Here is a 14,264-nt window from a genome sequence, read left to right as displayed (position 1 = left end):
TGAGCACAGTCTGCCTCTTGGCCCCCCTTTCCTTCTGTACAGAAGGCTTAGGAGCCTTGACCTGTTTCCACACCTTGCCTTTCTGGTGATCCACCAAAGGTTCCTCTCTGAGTCGCATGCCCTTTTCTTTTTCTACCCGTTTGAGCTTGCCGTGTGACATCAAACACCTTTCAACCTCAGTGTCAATCAGTGTCTCACTAGGTAAGACATCTCCCATGGCAGCCTTGAGGTAAAAGCTTCTTGCTTTTCCTCTGTGTTTTACTGCCTGCTCTGTGACTTCAGGGGTGGAGTCAGCACTCACTTGGGAGTGGCTGACCTTATCCAGGCAGGAACCCTTCCGCTCAATCAGATAGACTGAGGGAGGGAGAGGGGGCGGGTCTCCGCCTCCTCCAGTGGAGAGTATCAGCTCATTCACGCTTCCGGCAGCCTTGGGGAACGGTTGTCCCTGTCCTAATAAAGCTTGTTCAAGCCTGGCCAGGCGGGCGGCTACTGAATCCTTTTGTTCAGCCTTTTCTAGCCCTTTCCCTCCCCCGGTGTTCTCATGGCACTTAGGACGCTGGGTGCGGTCCTGTGTGCCTGCTTTGGAACGGGGCTTAGCCAGCTCAGGAGCCTGTGCTCCTTCGAGCAGGAGGGAATTAACCCTGCTGGCTCTGACGGCGAACACAGTCGCTTTAGCAGCTTTTTGCTCAGAGCGACTTTGGACATCATACTCCCAGGCTTTCTGCACGAATCTCTTAATATCAGTCATTTTCATGGTCTGTGCATCTGTATGCATTAAGATCATCTTTCTGACTGACGGGTGGAGATTCGCAATGAATAAACCCTTGAAATCTGTGTTCTCTTCGCAACCCTCATCATTTCGCCCTGCAAAATAAGTTCGTCTAAGTCTCTCGTAATATTCGCGAGGGGACTCTGCTCTCTCGTGCTTAATGTTAAGTGCGGCGGCTATCGCGGCAGTCGGGTCAATAAACGCACTGTATTCTTCGATAAGTGCTTGACATAGCTGCTCAAAGTCATTACAGACTTCTTTCATCTGCCTAGCCATCCACTCATGTACAGCTCTGCTGGTAGTTTTCCTGACCAGAAACACTTTCTCCTGTTCTGTGGCGTTTGGCAGGTACTGCAGGTTATACCTGAGGTCCTGAATATAACTCTCGATATTATTCTCTGACACTGCCGGGTCAAATCTCTCTATGTCCTTCGCTAGCTCTCTCAGAGAATGGAGATTTATCCTTCTAGCTTCTCCGCTGACGGAGATATGGAAGAGATCGTGGTCAGACCTGTCGCTGCTAGAGAGAGTGCTTAATAGCGACTCGAACTCAGACCTTTTAGCAACCATCGTTAAACTTAAAGAGTATTACTTTTAAGTACGAAATCACAGTTTTACCACAGAAAACCACAAGATCAAGTATGCAATCAACCCGGTAGATTGCAAAAGATCACAAAACAATCAAGCACTGCTTAAAGAGCAAGGGGAACTTTTTTCCTTTCGGCTTTCAGCACACTGTATTGTCGTGTATGAAACCCGCGGCGTTTTATATTGAATTATTCCGCTTGGTTGACTCATTTCAGTCTTGCCACGCCCACCCAGGGACGCCAAATAAATGTAGTGATTCATAGCCGTTCAGGGACGCCAAATATGTAAGAAAAGTGGCTCTCTGAAGGCACCAGTTCTGTAGGGTTTGGGCATTTACTGAGACAATTATTAATTGTAGCAGTAAATCACAAAGTTGATTCTTTTGATGGCTTTAGAATCCAACCATGCGACATAACTCAAACAACGCGCACACACAGGTACTAATACACGAGGATACATTTATTAATACATAAAATATGCATATAAACCTAACAGATCTTATCGAGAGGGTTATCAGAATACAAAAGATATATATTCAATCAGTTACAAAGTGTTACACATATCAAGAGGACATACGTTCAGTATATCATTCATTAAGACCGTTTCGTAAAGTGAACTTGGTTACAACTTCTACATTAGATACTCAAACAAGTACATAACTCTTAGGAATTAAATTGATATCAACTGGTTGGGATAACAATTGAATTCTCGAGCTGTAATGCATTGAAGTTGAATACTCATCCAATCTTTGGGGATTCAGATCTCCTGCGGGCACAAAGAAACAGTTGCAGGCTGTTGCTGTCCAATCCGCGCTCTCTGGCTTGGTGCCAGGCTGTGCTGTGCGGCTTGCGACGGTGCGCTGCTGTTGCTCACTGTTGGCTTTAACTAGCAAAGTTTGTGCACAGGAGAAAAGATGACTGTGGGTCCCAGCAAGTCAGGAAGAGGACCGGTTCGTTCCTAATGAAGAGCTAGTTCTGAATAGTGATTCAGCTGTCCACAGTTCCGACCTGTTCACGAGGCCTGCTGCTGGTTACTCTCTGGCAACCTCCACTCTAGACTCTTAGAACAAAGGAAAGTTCTGGCACTCGGACACACTGGCCGTTCCGTGGTTGTCCGGGCTGAGTCTCAGGATGGTCAGGAGGCGCGCTGCGAGAATGTCCTGCCCTTGGGAGCCTTCTGCTCCTGGGCCGTCCTGCCCTGGAATTCTCCTTTGAATTCCCTTTATAACAGTCCACAGAATCCTCTCCAGAATCCCTTCTGAATCTTGTTGAATCTGAATCTTGTTGAATCTCCCAGGCTCTCTGTGTTGCCTGTTTTTACCTGGAGGAACTTCAGCTCATTGATTGGCTGAAAGTTCCATGGGCATCAGAGTCCCACGTGGGTTACTCGGCCCTACCAGTCCCTGATTGGTTGATCAAGGTGAGATATGAGTCACTTAGTCCTGACACTTAGGAATGCAATCCAGATGTCCAACTCGCACTCCCTAGACAGATAGGCACCAATGGATGACCATTGATCATGATAGCCAGGCTTAGCTAAGTGCATCCCCCTTTGGGAGCTGTCCTTGGACCTTAAATCACCTTGCATGAATGGTTTCTCTGTGGCTGCACCACAGAGATGAACAGAGAAATGAGGCCTCATTTGGGAAGCTCAGAAACACTTAATTCTGCCTTATTATTAAGCCTCGCCGCTACAATGGTTATAGCAGAACAATCTGAAGCACATCCCTGAGTGGGTTTGAACCACCAGGCCTTTGTTTAACAACTGCACAGAAACACACTCACGTTGCTTTTTGCCATTCGCACGTTTGTAGTTAAAATAAAATACTGACATTTTCCTGCCAGCCAGCAGTATTTCTCCTGCACTGACCATGAATAACCAATAACTTTATTTCATCTTTTGCAGGCTGTAATCTACAGAAAAGGAAGTGAATACTTGTATTAAGTTAAATCAAGCCGACGGAAATGTACTGCCGTTGTTTTTCTCCACTTTTCGTTTAAAGGAGAAAAATCACTGTCATTTTCCTGCGGTATTTCTTCTGTCCTGATAAGCAAGACTTGTATTTTATCTTTCATAAGTTGTTTGAATTTCTTGAAGTTCAGAAACAACTTGTTCCAGAAGGGAAATGAACACTTGCTTCAAAGTAAATCAAGACATATGTCTCTCTCGCTGCGTGTGCTCTTATCTGTCCATCTCTCTCTCCTCTTCTCTCTGGCAGTCTGTGCAGAGTTTCTGAAGGGGATGTAAGACCACTTGGCAAAGAAGAAAAATTCTGAGGCAGAATAAAAAAAAAACATTATTCTCTTCTCAGTCAGATTCACAGCTTAGACACACTCAGACAGAAGCTCAACTCCGTTCTGCTCCCTATCCTCACAATCCAGAACCAGAAGATATTCAGACAATCAGTGCTGCTACATGAACAATATCAGACAGAACAGCCTGGACTCAAGTCACATCTCCCCCTTTTCTCCTTTCTCCCAGCCCTCTTAGAGACATAAAAGAGCTCGTGGTTCTCCTCTCTGTGAACTGGGCTCAGGGGTCACTGATCTGGCAGCTGTGGGCTCTGTTCCAGGGCAGAAGCAAGAGGCTTCTATTAACCCTTTCCAGGACTTCCAGCCCTTCAGTATTACTTTCTTTACTGTACTGTAAATGATATCTCCCGCCAGCCCTTCAAAGATACGTTTCCATGGGTGAATATGGTTGTCTGGGGAGTTGCGGTGTTGATCACTATTGGACTTCCCCGAGTGTTCAAGTGTTGTTCTTGGACACGGGCAAAAGACTCGCATTTTCGGTAAATATAAAGAGGGTTAAGGTTTCGGCTTTAGCGGAGGCAGTGTTTACATTGACAATAATAAGAAGAACGTCCCTGGGTGGGCTTGAACCACCAACCTTTCAGTTAACAGCTGAACGCACTCACCGATTGCACCACAGAGACTGACAGGAAGGCTCTACTCCATTCGCACCTTTCCGGTCAAAAAATAAACATAGCTTGCATTTTCTTGCCAGTCTGCAATATTCCTTCTGCTCTGATAGCCAAGAATTAAATTTCATTTTTCACAAGCTGCATTAATTTCTTGAAAAACAAGTTGTTGCAGAAAGGAAATGCATTCATGCATTAAACTAAATCAAGCCCTGTGCGGTTGTCCAAGATGGTAGTTTCTGCACAAAAAGACAGGAAGAAATTCACAGCTGGGATGTGGAGCCAGGATCTCCAGTTAACGAGACAGGTACTTAAACCGACTCAGCCACGGTGCCGGCAGAATTCTCCTCTTTTACAGCAGCTTGGACACACCGCTCTGAGCCATTTGCGTTCAGTAAGCCCTGAGTCTGCCGGCTGAGCAAGCTGCCTCCTTTACATGGAACAGGAGCCCTGACCGTAAGAGAAATGGCTTTTATTGGGCACTTTTCATGTCCAATGCGCTTGACATCTCCCAAGGGCGACAGAGTTCATTTATGACACTTTTCCTTTCTTTCTTCTTTCTGTACTCTTTGAAGAAACTAAATGAGAAATCATCTAAGGGAAAATGTATTTTTTCATGGAGAAAACATGCACCAGGAAATGTTGTTTAGAAGAAGTGAGTTAACATGAAAAGTTACCTAATTTACCGGAGCAAATGCTCACCTAGCAAGATAAGCTTTACTACTAGAGAGAAGTAGAGTGAAAGACATGATCATTTCACGCCGTTGTGGAACAAAACACTTTTTTTTGGGAATTCTAAATCAATTAGAAATTCAGAGCGACACATAAAGGCTTTGTCTGCTTAAAAGTACTGATTTTTTAAAACTGATAAAAATGTAGAAAACACGGTTCTCACTTAGAAATTTAAGATGGGGGTGGGGTATTACTAGTAGCGGCGCTGAACTCACCATGGTACAATTCATTTACGTGACGGGCTAGTGGTTTAATGGATAACGCGGCTGATTTCGGTTTATAAGATTGTCGATTCGACTTCTACAGGGGTTGTGTGATTTAAATCAGGCTCCTCAGAAATAGATGTCCGTTATGTAAATGAACCGCACCTGAAAGCAAACGTTGGGTCTGGGTTCCTTTCTTTCCTGCATGAAATAGCAAATCGTTACAAAAAAAACCACCAACTAATGTCCAATAGTCCAATAGTTAGTAATTTAAGTAAACATGAATATACTGTAAGGTCTTGGTACATGGGAGTGGATTTCAACCACAATTAAAAAAGGGCAAATTATAATTACAGGCTTCAGACACTTTTTCATACAAAAGTGACCAAACACTCCCTAACTTTCAAAAGCAACCACATCAGCTGACCTCGACATGATTTGAACACGCAACCTTTTGATCAGGAGTCAGATACGCTACCATTGCACCACGAGGTCACTCATGGTGAGTGTTTTTAATTCACCCAAAGAGAAAAATCAGCGTCCCTGAAAAAGATTGTTTTCATTCTCTCCTGTGAGGAGCGCCGCTCTTCCAACGAGGGTCTCTTCTTCCCAGACCACAGATTATTCTTCCAGCCCGGCTCTCTCACGGAGAGCAGACACACCATCTCCACTAATGTGTTTACTACATCTATAGATCTGACCCCCTACAGCCTCGATATTCCTGGACAGGATATTTACCACCAGCCCCGTGAACGTCTCATCTTGACCTCTCCCAGGAGGAGCACAATTAACACAGAATCCTCTCTCCATTTAGCAAATAACACAAAACACTGTTTACCTGCAAGACAGAAAACCAGGCTGCTCCAGGTGAGGCTTAAACTCACAACTTTGGCTTGACTCCACTGAATATGTCATTTTACATGGCCTGAACCAAGAAAGAGATTGGAAGTCAAGAAGTTATGGTGTTGTTTTAATACTTGCCTACTCTTTTAATTTTTCGGTCAAATCTTTTATTTGGGAGTACTTTCAATGGATGTTAATCCTTGTCCCGATGCACGATTCTGGGCCATGGTGTGTCTTGAATAATGTTCTTATAGGCTTCAGTTTGGAAAAGTGCGCTCTTCAGAAGCTACCGAAACCGCTAATGGTTACATAACACTTAATGCAAAAGCAACGTTCGGGTTTGAAAAAGAATATTACTTGCTATAAATACAAACACTGTTACAGGAAGCGTGTTAGGGCTATTTTAGCTTAGATCATCAATTCATCTTAAATTCTTGTCCATCTATAGCAACAGCGTCATTGCTACTAAGCGCTAAAGGCAGGTCCTGGCAATACAATCTTCTTTAGAAAACATTTTTAAAACTATTTCCACTACCATACGTGAAGTAAAAGATTCCGATTGCATGCAACTAATAAATTATCTTTGCCAGGGACGTTGTAGCTAGATACAAATTACAATCAAACATTTGTCAGCTTTAACATTTTCTTTTGGATCCACAGGACGATCAGCATGAGCCATCAAAGAGCCTGTAGCGGCAAGAAGTTTAAAAGCACACAAGTGATCTGTCTTTGGTCAAAGGAATTGCTGGAGCAGTAGGAAGCAGAGCAATATCTAGCAGCTGTAGACGATGTTCGGGGAAGAGAGATTCTGTTTTCAGCACAGGGAGTGAGAATGAGCTCAGTCCGGCTCCCAGCAGAATCCATTCTGGTTTGGTTACTGTCAGACTGTGCGTCTGAGGCTCTTTGGATCACAATGTGAAAAAAAAAGAACAAAAAACATTTGCTCACATCTTGTGATTTCCATGAGAGGAAGAGAAGATATCACTTTAAAAAAAATCAGAACTGAAGATTTGGATCCGGGACCTCATACTTGTCAAATGATTAAAATAATAATTATGAAAATATCAGGTTGTGTTTCTGCAACATATCGTGCACAGTATGCCATTTTTTTCTAAAAATACAGTAGATTGTACTTAATAAAAATGTACAATTCACCGCTGGTATAAACAGATGTGTGCTGTGTTTGCCTTTGTTTAAAAAAGTAGTTCACAATACGATGGAAAACACAGAAAGCACAAACTTAATAATATAACGATACAAAATCAATACCAAATCATAAAGCCAATTAAGTACCTATCCTTTGAAAACAGTGACATTTGTATCTACTTTTGAATTACAAATCAGACAGAGTAGTCCCTTAATTCAAAGATAAGATCTTGGCCAAAACAAGACAATCAGATTTTGGCTGAAATCGTAACAAGAGCCTCTGCTTCATCGTTTATTGAGCTTTTGATCAACGTCTGAGTGAAAAAGATTCGCTATTTTAACTCTTTGATTAAAGTTCACAAAAAGCACCTTCCTTCCAGCCGGAGTCAAAACAGCGACTTAAGGATTCCTTACTGTTCCCACTACAGTTTTCCGCTCTTCCAACTGAGCTGTCAAACGGATCTAAAGAACTCCACTCTGGCACATACTACCCAAAGTAGTGAAATATTCCGGGTGATTAAATTCCAGTTCGACATCAAGTTTCCAACTTGTTTCCTTAGTCTTGGTTACCTTGAATTTAAGCCACAAACCAGGATTCTACTTTATAAACTTCCGGGGATGTTACAAAATGTTTGATAGGGCATCAATCATTAGAGGCGGAAATTCACTCCTTTTTTTTTCTTGAGGCATCATATTAAACATTTCATTTGGATCGAGAAGAGGATCACCATGAGAAACAGAACAAACTGTTTGATTCTGGCTTTACTGGGAGCTGTATCACAGCTAATGCATGTAAAGCCTTCAGTATGGGATAGTGAGAGTTCAGTTATACCAGGGAGTGGGAGTGAAGAGAACTGAACTGAAATTTAGTAAATTCATATTTAAATAGAGTGTTCTGTCACTTAAAACTTACTGCAACACTACCAGGAGTGGGGATTGAACCCACATGGACATTTGTCCATTGGATCTTAAGTCCAATGCCTTAACCACTCGGCCATCCTGATCTACAGCTAGATGCTGATCAGTTGTTTAACATTTAAATATGATTCAACAATTAAAAAAAATTAAACCGGCGCCCTGTCACAGAAACGTACCCCGGTCACCCGCGCAACAAGCAGGGGTACTCAGCACTATACTAACGAGGAGCACTTGTCCGTGAGCTGAGCGTGAGCTCTGTTTACGGTCAGCAGTCATTTCCTCTTTTCCAAAGACATTTTCGCCTGCTCTCAGTAATTAATGTCGGTTTGAAGTCTGTTCCTGTTGTCTCCACTCTTGACAAAGAGCAGCCTTACGTAGGAGACTCCCTCTCTCAAGAAGTTTGCCATCACCCAGCAAGAAAGAAGAGCCAACCGGGGCAAACAGCTTGAAGTTCGAAAAAGATGTTGGCACGCCTGTAGCGTTTACACGAAACCTCTTAAAGTTGCGAGAATACTTCCTTTGTGTATAAAATACATTGTGAATGCTTTCTCAGCCTTTACTTTTTCGTTTTTATGACATTTTTTTACCAAGCATGTATATTCTTTTGTCCATATCTCCGCAATGGAAGCACAGAACGCCTTCAAACCAAATGCATTTTAAAGACCACGCCTTGTGGATATTTCCACAGCCTTTACATCAAACTATCAGTGAGCTAATTATCTTTTTTTAAACCTCCAGTTTTTCATCGATGCGTAATTACGCACGAACTGGAACCTGGGGGACCGCTGTGTGCACACGTTCACAACGCGAGAAATACTGTTCAATATGGCTTCGTGTGAAAAACCCATATATGACCATAGGAAGCAGAACAGTGCAGTCTCTAATTACCCAGACTGTAAGCATGGGAATAAAGCTTTGTTTGATTTCTAAAACCCTTCCTTTATGTCCTGTTTTCATTCAGTTAAGGGTCAACTATATTCACAATACTACTGACAGCAGCAAGATTAAAATATTCTTTACTCAGCGGCTAATTAAAAACAGCTCCCATGATGTTCATACCGACTTTTTACACAGAACACTAACACAGCTTTGTGTTCAGAATCTCTTTTTCTCATGCTTTTATTTAATGTGGCACAATGCACTGGGATAGGGGTATTCTGTTCACAAACCAATAGCATTTAAACCAAAGCACCCACAATGCTGAAAGTAAGTGTTTTGCACACTAAGGAGGTCCTCTGACTTTTCCCAGCTTTGTTTTGGGTTGTGGAACCTTTATTTTTTTATGATTTTCTGAAGATAACACTACAGGTAATACACTGGGGTAGGTGGGTTGACTTCATGGCTCAATAGCAATTCAAATACAACAGCCACACTGCTGAAACTAAGTGTTTTCCACACCAGACAGGCCCCCGAACCTCATACAACCTTGCTGTGGCTGAGGCCGCTTTCTTTATTTTGTAATGATTTTTTGAAGATTACACTACAGGTAATACAGTGCGATAGGTGGGTCGACTTCATGGCTCAATAGCATTTCTAATACAATAGCCACACTGCTGAAATCAAGTGTTTTACACACCAGACAGGCCCCCTTACCTTATACAACCTTGCTGTGGCTGTGGCCCCTTTATTTATTTTTTTATTTCCATATGGCACCATTAGACAGCCGGTACATGGTGATAGGAGGGTGCTATTCACGAGTCAATAGCTCTTCAAGCACAACAGCCACAGTGCTGCAACCAGGTGTTTTACACATCAGACAGCTCCCCTAACCTTATACAACCTCGCTTTGAGTTGTGGAACATTTCTTTCAAATCACTTGGGTTCATCAATCATTTGATCATTTTTCAGCATGGAATAAACCTATTACTTGTGAACTTGAACTTGAACTTGAACTTTATTGCCATATGTAACCGGTACTGGTACAATGGAATTCTTACTTACAGAAAGTCTCTCGATTGTAAAACAAGTGTAAAAAACAAAACAAAGTGCAAACAGTGCATCAAGACAATGTACAAACAAACAATAGACAATGTGCAAGTAAACATGTAGACAGTTTGAATGTAAACAACACAGACGTGTAAACAATGACTGGAGATGTGCAATAGATAAGAAATCATAAAGAGGTAGATGGTCATGGTGTAGGTGTGGTCCGAGGGGGATGGCTAAATGTGTTCGCCAGTCTCACTGCTTGTGGATAGAAGCTATTGAAGAATCTTGTGGTAAGTGTCCGTATGCTCTTATATCTCTTGCCTGAGGGCAGTGGGGTGAAGAGCCGAGGCAACTTCTACGCCTTCCCGGACTCCGACCCCTGCCAGTCCCTTGACTACGCCTTCGCCTGTCGATTCTGTGCCTACGCCTGTACTACGCCTTCCCGGACTCGGACCCCTGCCTGTTTACTCCGACTACGCCTGCGTCTCGCGCCAACCCTACCAAGGGCACCGCATTGGATCCCTATCCTCAGCAGTCTGCCCCTGCGTGACAGGTTCTGAGTGTCTTGGTCACATCCGTTTGTGTGTATAGATGAAAAAGCTATTGAAGAGCACCCCTATACCCTCCCCATCTCGGTGGAAGTTGCCATGTTAAAAAAATCCTAAAAAGATAATTAAAGTTGCACACAACAAAGCATGACTGTGAAAGGTCAGGAGGCCTGCCTAGTGAGCACAAAAGAGAAGAAAGGAAACACAGTGTTTCAGTTGTGGCACCTTCTTTGGGTTAACTTTAACTAACCATTTACTTTTAATTAACCCAAAGAAAGCTCCTTAGCCGAAACGCTGTGTTTATTTTCTCTCTTTTCTCCCCCCCGATATGCAGCCCACCACCAGCTGTTGAATCTCTCTCTCAATCCTCTCGGGAAGAGGCATCCAGATAGAGGGTACCACAGGGTGGACAGGCACAGCATTTTGACCAACAGGACCCTTCCCTTCGAGATCAGGGACCTGCGTCTCCACCTGCCAAGTCTGACTTTTATCTTAACGAGCTTCTCCTTCCACAGCAGAAGCCCAGTGGCCTACTCATCAGTAGTAATATAGACTCCGAGGACCTTCAGGTGACCCGTCTCCACCTTGAAGGGTAGCCAAGGAGCAGGGCAGTGTCTGCCTTCCCCACCAGAAAGACCTCGGGCTTCTCCAGGTTAACCCTGGTGCCAGAGGCAGCACAGTAGGCCTGAACCACCTCCAAGGTGGACTGGATCTCCGCCACCTCTGTCAACATCATTGTGGTGTCACTGGCATACTAATAGATCAGTGAGGTGGCAGCGCTCCAAGGCAAGGTGACCCCGCGCACCCCCTCCTTCCTGCGGATCACCAGGCCCAAGGGCTCAGTCACCAAGGAGAAGAGCAGGGCAGACAGAGGGCAACCCTGCCACACTCACCTGGTCACGGGAAAGAAGATCATGAGGGAACCGTTCACCCTGACACACCTCAGTATCCCCCTGTACATGAGCTTCATGTCCTCTCCCTTTCCCGTCATGTCCTCCATAGGAAGACAGATGAAGGGAAATCCATGTGCTAATTGACAACAAAAAAGTAGCTTCAAATTATTCACCAATCTGTTTTATGTCTGACCACATCTCTCCTTCCTCTTTTGCAGTGAGCACATTACTTTCAGTGTCTTCTCCTGTCTTTTCCTTGCTGTATTACTGTCCCCTTCCCTCATGTGGAGATGGATCCACAGCCGAAACCTTGCTTGTTTCACCCTGTTTGTGCAGCATCAGTCTGTGTGAGGAGAGGGACTCACGCTGCTCCGGTGGTGCAATAGGTCAGCATACTTATACAGCAGAGTCATGCTGAGATTGTGAGTTTCAGCAGCTCCTGGAGTATCATTACTTCTAGTTTTAGCGACTGAAACTAATTGTTAAGTTTAGGTCTGTTCGTGTTTCTCTGTCCATTTAGAAGAACTGTATTAACACAGGTAAATATGTTTCCACAAGCCAATACACTGCAGCTACATCTGATACTATTGCTGTTGGTGTCAGCCTACTATACCATCTTCAATTGGCCCAAGTTTTTTTCTGCCACTTGACAATTCTGCTTCTGTATTTTTGCCAGTCTTTTTTGCATTTTATATAAACAGCTAACATGCATATTCTTTGTTGTATATATATATGGTTCATTCACAGAGACTGCCTTCTTCTTATTATTATTATTGTTTTGTTTTTGTTTCTGAGAGATCTTGGTACAAAGTATATACAGTATAAAACAATTTTACGTTGTACTTCAAGTCTATGGATCATAAAAATTTCACTTTTCCTTGCTGAAAGTCTAACGCACAAGAGAGAATGTGATAAACTTCCTGAATATTTGTCCCACAATAGACACTTTTTGGGGAAAAAAAAACTATTAATTTGATGTGTTATCATGTGAACTCTTGCTCTTATGATGGAAGAATATTGTATTTGGTATTGCATGTAATTAGATGGTAATTCTTTTATTTGCTCTGTCCTCTAGTTAAGATGTGTTATTTCAGGAAAATAAAGTATATGCTCAGTAGAGGGGGGATAATATTGTGTCTGTTAATCAAACATAATCAGCAATTATGGACAACCATTTTTTTGCCAAGGTTGTGAATATTGTAATGCCTCTGAAGTCACATTAAAACTTCCTGTAGAATTAAAAAAAACACAGAAATACAAGCGGGCATAATTTGTGTCCAGGATATTTTAATGCAACAAATCCGGCCCCGGAAAGTGCCCCTTCTCTCCTTTTGAGCCACTGCCCACCAAAAGGTCTCTGCACGGCTCTGTTTGGGAGATGTCAAGATGCTGAGCGTGTGCTGTGTTTCAGTGTCGGGTGAAGAGCACACGATGTTGTACACGGAAAGCACATTGAGCTCCTTGGACATGAAAATTGCCAGATGGTTAAAACTTCTCTCAGTAAACAGGAGATCCTGTGTCCAAAATCCCGAGGTGCCTTTCTTCCTGTCTTGTCATACAGAATGTATTGTAACACTACGGGGTTCATGTGGGCTCCCTCGCTGCCACCACATTAGGTCGGCCCCCAACCGTTGGGGACTCGAACCTGGGCCTCTGGCGTCACTCAACAGGGACCCAGCCTGTTGAGCTAAAGAAAGATCTCCCTTTAGCCCAGCGGCTGCAGCCCCTGCTATCACAGGGAAGGGGGCGGAGTCGTTACCGCGCTGGTAAGCCGGCTCTTACACGCTTCCGGTGGCCGTAAGCGTTACACTCTCCCCCGCTTAACTCGCCGTCCTCGGCAAAGGGCTATCCCATCATACTGCTGACACCAATGTAACACTACGGGGTTCACGTGGGCGCCCTCGCCGCCGCCACATCAGGTCGGCCCCCCACTGTTGGGGACTCGAACCCGGGACTCTGGCGTCACTCAACAGGGACCCAGCCAGTTGAGCTAAAGAGAGATCTCCCTTCAGCCCAGTGGCTGCAGCCCCTGCTATCCACAGGGGAGGGCGTAGACATCACCACTCTGGTAAGCCGGCTTTCACACTCAATGGTGGCTGTTAGCGTTACAGTATAATTAAGGACAATCACATAGGGCTTGATTTAGTTTCATGCAAATATTTACTTCCTTTCTTGGGATAACTTGTTTTTCAACAACATTCATACAATTTGCGAAATATGAAATACAAATCTTGCTTATCGGTGCAGAAGAAATACTGCCAGCTGCCAAGAAAATGACGGATTTTTTTTTTCTTTAACCAAAAACCCTGCACAGGGAGATGTAGAACAGAAATCCCCTTGAGACGTTTTCGTTGGGGAGGAGGGTTGTGGAAGGGCAAAAAAATAAATCTGTTGCGTTTCACAAAATTCAGTTACGAACGGCGCAAGTCGCAGGTGATTCACCCCTCTTCACTAGGTGGCGATAGGAGGTGCAGTGAAGTTTATATCCGCTGCAGAGACTCCTCTTTCTCAGCTCCGCTTCTCGATTGTCTTGAAGTCGCCGCCACGTTAACGAATGACGTCATCATACTGCGCAACACTGCATATATTTCACCCACGTGTAGGTGATTGAATCATTTTCTTTAGGTAAAGAAAGAAGTTGTTTTTTTAATAACTTCAGTTTCTGAAAACGTAGCGTCTTGTCGGTTGTGTTTATGCTTGAACAGAGCACAGACCTGACAACAGAATCTGTGAAGAATAAAAATAAAGAAGCTGTTCTGTTTAAACATCGCAAGT

General features: G+C 43.7%; 2 non-coding genes and 1 pseudogene across 2 annotated transcripts; 1 reads left to right on the top strand and 2 right to left on the bottom strand.

Annotated features, from left to right (window-relative positions):
- LOC138242338 (zinc finger protein 850-like) overlaps positions 1–14,264 on the top strand; it is a 1,462,105-nt pseudogene that overhangs the window by 127,487 nt on the left and 1,320,354 nt on the right.
- On the bottom strand, positions 5,636–5,707 carry trnar-ccu (transfer RNA arginine (anticodon CCU)). The gene has a single exon. It is a non-coding gene; the product is annotated as a tRNA-Arg (tRNA).
- Positions 8,123–8,205, bottom strand: trnal-uaa (transfer RNA leucine (anticodon UAA)). The gene has a single exon. It is a non-coding gene; the product is annotated as a tRNA-Leu (tRNA).

Source organism: Lepisosteus oculatus, chromosome 14, assembly GCF_040954835.1.
Source record: "Lepisosteus oculatus isolate fLepOcu1 chromosome 14, fLepOcu1.hap2, whole genome shotgun sequence".
Classification (NCBI taxonomy): Eukaryota; Metazoa; Chordata; class Actinopteri; order Semionotiformes; family Lepisosteidae; genus Lepisosteus; species Lepisosteus oculatus.
Note: the sequence above shows the minus strand (reverse complement) of the source record. Positions and strands in the feature narration are given on the sequence as shown.